The 5,970-nt window shown below is 42.5% G+C and overlaps 1 long non-coding RNA gene across 1 annotated transcript; it reads left to right on the top strand.

Moving 5' to 3' along the window:
• Positions 1 to 706: 706 nt before the first annotated feature.
• On the top strand, positions 707 to 2,158 carry LOC136501590 (uncharacterized). The gene is made up of 3 exons (XR_010770320.1): positions 707 to 805; positions 1,072 to 1,123; positions 1,334 to 2,158. It is a non-coding gene; the product is annotated as an uncharacterized lncRNA (long non-coding RNA).
• The last annotated feature ends 3,812 nt before the right edge of the window (positions 2,159 to 5,970 follow it).

The raw sequence follows: 5,970 nt of genomic DNA on the forward strand, positions 1-5,970 counted from the left end.
TTTGGGGTGCATTTGAGCATTTGAATCATTTCAAAATTACTCCAAATTTTATATGTAAGCTTGAAAAACTTTGAATACCAAAGTTGATCTACATAAAATAATCTCCAACTTTGCTTTTTGCCTCAACCCCAAATTCCACATGGATTTTGAATTAGTCAAAAGGGGCAAAAAGGACTTTTATGATTTGAATTTGAATTCAAATTTGATTTGTTTACCTTTTGATTTAACTTTGATTTTTGACCCGTAACATGGCCCATTAGGGTTATTGAGTCAAATGACACATGGCCTCACATTGATCACATGAAATTTGACCCTTGTGGTCATGATCTTTATTTAGGGTTTTGAATCACATCACATGAAATAACAACATTATGAAATAAAACTTATTTAGTGAATGCATTCAAAATTTTCTACTTTAGGAATGCTTTGCAATGCATATGATGACATGTCAAATTTTAGTGTTAGGTCAAAACACCAGAGGTGTTACACATGACCACTGATTGGACACGTACATAGCCCATGCACGAGCACAAGCTCCTACCTTTTGCTTTCCTTGCCATGGCTTCATCGCACCAAGCTCGACCACGTGGACCGGTCCTAAGCGCCGTGGCAAGCCAGCCGTTAGGCACGGCCACCTACTACGCTGCCCACACTACGTGAAAAATGGTTTATAGCAACTGGAACAAATTTTTTAGGGGCTTCGTTTTGACTGCCGACTGATTAGGAGGGAGGGATTCGTTTTGAGGACTGATGATGTATCAATTTGTCTACTAGCTGTCCGCTTCCTGGCTTTTAGTACTCAAGAGTAAGTATTCAGTCTTTCAGTTCCAGTCTTGCAGCATTTTAATTGCAAATTCCCATTCAGTTGAGCATAGATATTTTAAGATAGAGGAACCATATTCATGGTGCAAGCTAAAGTCCAGGAAATGCACAAAGAGTTAGTTGATGCAGGGCTAGGGTACTCAGGTTACAGATAAGGGCAAGCTAAAGAAATTAGGAAATATGATCCCTTAAGACTAAAAGTAACTTCACTTAAGCTAAATAACTGTCCCACTCATCGATTTGCTACAGATGTTGCAGGTCTGTACCTACTCATCGATTTGCTTCGACCCCAATTACTCAGGTACTTCTAATCTTGGACTTGGATTCTTAGACAGCCTAGATTAAATTCATGTGTGCTATGGCCAGTGCTTTAGTGCTGCTGCAAACCTTCATAGTTGGTGCACTATCTTTTTGCTGTGTTGTTTTACAGTGTCACCTAGCACTATCTTTTTGCTGTGTTGCTTTATAGTTGCATTTTATCTTCATGGTGGTTAACTGGTTATTTGTGTAGGGGAGACAAATCCATTGAGTTGGGCAGTGAGGACGAGGGCTGCAAAGTGGTGGGCAATATATATCATGACCTATTGATAATTGCAGATGGGCAAGTACCATGTTAACTCTTTTTGCAAGTAATTTGATTGATGTGTACGTTAGTCTGCAGACCCTAAAATTTTATTTGATATTTATGTTGGACTAATCATTTTGTTCCAGTGGACCTGTAACCTACATGTTCTACTTAGTGAACTGGTTTCTTCCTTGCAGCATTTTCTAGTATGAGGAGTAATGGTGATCAAGCAACTGTTCCTTTGGAAGAAGATGAGTCGGGAACATCTAAGGTTTCCTTCTTTTCTTATCTGCCTTAGTGATTTAGTTTGGAACATTCATGGAATTATGTTGTTGAATGTGGCGCACTGTTTTGCCATGATCTTTATAACTTATTGCATTGTTGTTCATGATGTTCAGCAGAATGTATTTTATAGTTTATTTAAAATAGAATGTTGGATCACCAATGTATTGCCTGCCTACGAATTTTCTCTTGTTGTCTAGGAAAATTTAAGCTACATGTTATTGGAAGTAAGTAGGTTTGTTGATTTTATGGCGTACTGGTTGTCAGTGATTTCTTTTCAGATGACTTTACTATTATTCTGTAATGGTTTGGTAGATGCAGTTTTTTCCATCTAGTTTCATCTTTTGCATTATCAATTCTATCATTATAGCAACCATGTTTGATTGCACTGCCTAACATAATCATTCCCAAAATCCATTTGCACAAACTGATTTTAAAACTGTTAGCTAGTTTAAACCCTATTGGCTTATTCCTAGCGGTCTTTCTTCACAATTTAGACTTGTTTTATTTGGTTGATATCTGGTCTAGAGAATACTTGGGCGGATCTGTTTAATGATTTTCCTGGTGGTCCAACGTGTGGTCTAGCGATGTTGTAAAAAAAACGTGTGGTCTGTGCTTGAATATTAATGCAGTTGCACAGTAAAATTAATGGAAGTAAATAATGCCATGAAAGCTTGTCAGTCATCCTCTTCTGTTGGTCAGAGCTTATTGTAGTGTCCTTTACTCTATGGCACATGGTGCATTTTTTGGAGTTAATTGTATACTACTTGTCTTCACAGGTCCTCAACCAATGGAAGTGATTGAGATCTCTTCTGACATGGCATGAAGTATTGCCTCAGGGGCGGGCTCTTGGTCTCCAGGTTAGAGTTTTACATTCTTAATTTCCTTTCCCACTTAGGTGGACTAACTCTTACCATAATGTGGTATTAGAAAATTGTCCAACTCATGTGTACTTCCTTTTCAGGGCAATCTAAAAGTTCTCATATTGTCAGGGCCTCGGTCTTAGTGGTCACCATGATGAAGAAAGTTATCTTGTGCTATATAGTTGTGTGAGAGAGAGGCAAGTGGGTCTGATACTTTTGTTTGCTTTAAGATACATTGTGTTGCTTGCACTGTGAGCCATCCATCGAGATGGCTCTTTGTTAATTGGGTTGAGAGTGGGTCGAATACTTTGGTTTGTTTTTGTATACTTCTGAGTAGTTGTACTGTGGGCATAAAAAATATATGTTCCGGTCGAATTTGAATTGTAAATTTAATTTTTTTTGGCACGAAAATGATTTGTAGGAGTGGTTGGTACTGTAGCCGCCCCTACAAATCGATTTTGAGGGGCGGTCTAGGAACTGCCCCTACAAATATATGATTTGTAGAGACCCTTGCGTAGGGGCGGCTGGGCAAACAGCCCCTACAAATTGTCTACAACCGCCCCTAAAAACCCTTTTTGACTGTAGTGCCACTCGAACCCTACCTCGCACTAGCCTCGCCACCAGCTATCGTAGGCACCATCGTAGGCTTCCTATCGTCGGCTCCCTCACTGTGCGGCATCACCGCGAGCTAGGCATGCATGGTGCCGGCGCCATCGGTCCTTCTGCCGATCACCTAGAGAATGCTTCACCGCCCTCTGCTTCCTGCTCGATTGGTTGGAGGAGCCCAACGGAAGGACGAGCCTAGAACCCGCGCTGGCCCACCTAGAGCAACAACCACCTTTCCCTTTGTAGCGCTGGGCCAAAACCAGCCACTCAGGCCCAGATCACATCTACCTGGTCGCCACCCTCGTGGGCTGCTGCAAGCCAAAGCGAGCCCACTTGACCTTAGCCCTTTCTCCTTTATCTGTTTTTAGCAATCCATCCACCTTCAAAAATTCATACGAAACTCATCCTAGCTCCAAAAATTATGAAACCTATCTCATAAATTTTTGAAAATCCTGCTCTACCTCCCAGTGTAGTTTTCGAGTCTAGTTGAGTTAGGTTTTATTGTGGTTTTATTGCTTCTTATTGGTGGCCGTTCTCGGTCTTTTCTTTGCATAGTGACGACTCGAGCTCGGATGGATCCGACAACGCACCCGTAGGTGATGGACCCTGATGGAGGACAACCCTGACTTTTGGAGACACTGTACCACTACCTCCTCGACATCACAGGTGTCATGGTAGCACCTTATCTTAGAGAATCCTATTAGGCATTGCAAGTAGAATTGCTAGCGCTTCATATTTATTCCATTGTTAGTCTATGTGATGCATGCTTTTGCATGAGCCTTAATTGCCTTGATTGAAAACTTCTTCACCCTAACTACCCAGCCTCGCACTTGCACTTAAATATTGCCTACCTGCTTGCTTGCATTTACTTCCATCATTATTACATATATGCCTTGTTATGTGATGTGATGGTTGGTTGGTGATGTGGTGGGTGGATTGAGGTTGGCCATGAGGCTTCCTCGTGAGGTAGGTGGTAGGTTGGCATGATGGGAGCGTTGAACCCTATGTGGGTGGTGGTGATTGAGGACTTCTGGAGATATTCCTTGCCTTGACCTATTTCATTGGTGATATCGGCCGGAGTGAGAGGATTTACCTTGGAGGGGTGCACTGGGTGCATGGAGTGCCATGGGACTAGTTTTGATGGATATGATGGATATGATGTAATAGGTGTGTGGTGGTGGCTACCCATGAGAGGTGGGCCACGTGATTTTTGTGGAAGGTGCTTACTCTAGCCAATTAAGGACCATCGTGGGTTGATGCCTAGGACATGGGACTATGTTAATCGTGCATGCCATAGGCCCTGAATGGGTGGGGCCAGTCTATTGAGTTAGTGCGGACTAAGCCAGTGCTATGAGAGAAGAGGTACATGGGGTTTAGCCCTAGGAGCACAGTGAGAAGGATGCCAACGGTTTTTCCGGCTACCCTAATCACGATCCCAAGTGTATACGTCTTGCCGTATGCTACTCCACTTGGGGGCAGTCTGGTGAGGAATAGTGCTAGTTCTTGAGCGGTGTTCGCCTAGACACCGCACAACATCAATGATGGTGATCCTATTGGGTCTTGGTGTACACACTCTGTAGAGTTAAAACTATATGTATAACCGTGATCTCGGTCATGATCATTCATGTGAATTATTTCACCCACTAGTCTTCTCTTGTGCTTTGCTTCTCTCCCCCTAAAGCTAAGGTACGGCTTGAGGCTGATTAGACGAGGGGCGTGCAGAGGCCGCCTTGTTGACTAGACTGAGAGAATGATGGTGTTGTGATAGATGATGAGAGGTGAGATGTGAGAAGTGATGATGAGTGGATGGTGAGAATGAGATTGTGCTTTGGGATTTGAGAAGATATATTATATATATTTATGCTTCTGCATGCGCTAAGGGTGCAAACCATAGCCAAACTTTTAGGATCACTAGATTCCTTTATTTTCTACTTTCCGCTAAAGCTCATCGGTGCTGACCATGGCCTACACACATCTGGCGGTGTGCATATTTCTTGACTTGTAGTGATGTTGAGATTACTAGCTGGTTTCGTTCTACACTCAAGGATGCCTCTGGATTGGAGACTGCCAAGCTTCGCATCCACGATAGAATGACTGGTGTTTTGATTGTTGTTAGTTGTATCCAAACTATTGTAATATAACCATTTGTGCACTCTGATGTTGTATGACTCTATAATCAGTTGTAATTTTGATTCCCGTGATAGTTGAGATATCCGAGGGACTATCACAGAGGGACAAAAAGGTCAGAATTTCTATTTTGGAAATCCCGATCTATTACAACTTGTGTACTTGGGGCCCCTTGTACACTTAGTAGAAGGAATGACATAAATCATCGGCTCCTCTCCACTTGTACCTCTACGAACCGAATACTAATTGGAGTATTAGGTTCATGTTTATCTTCAGTGGTGAGTTCTACTTTAAGTTAGTGTTGTTCATTATTTACTTACTGGGTTCGTCGTTCATCCTTGTGATGAATACAGTAGTAAAGGGCCTCGATAAAGACTGGATAACCCTGATCGATGCTAGAGTAATAGTCGATAGCGTAGACGTGGTGTCTAGGCTAGAGGCTACCTTCGTTTGCCTCATACTCCATGGTTGAGGGGTAGGCGGTAGGTGGTGATAGCCCTATCCATCCCTCATAATCCCCCACATCCGAGTATGGCGTAGAGCCGTAGGCCGGCACCGCTTGGTAGACCAAGTGTTATTCGATGCCCAAAGCAAGTCTATAGTGGCAAAGCTATCTTGACTTAGGATCTCTATCCTTAGAAAACCTCACTACCCGAGCTATCTTTCTTCTTGTCATCCTATGTGAACTTGCTTAAGAGACTCTTA

The sequence above is a fragment of the Miscanthus floridulus genome, chromosome 13 (genome assembly GCF_019320115.1).
Source record: "Miscanthus floridulus cultivar M001 chromosome 13, ASM1932011v1, whole genome shotgun sequence".
Taxonomy (NCBI): domain Eukaryota; kingdom Viridiplantae; phylum Streptophyta; class Magnoliopsida; order Poales; family Poaceae; genus Miscanthus; species Miscanthus floridulus.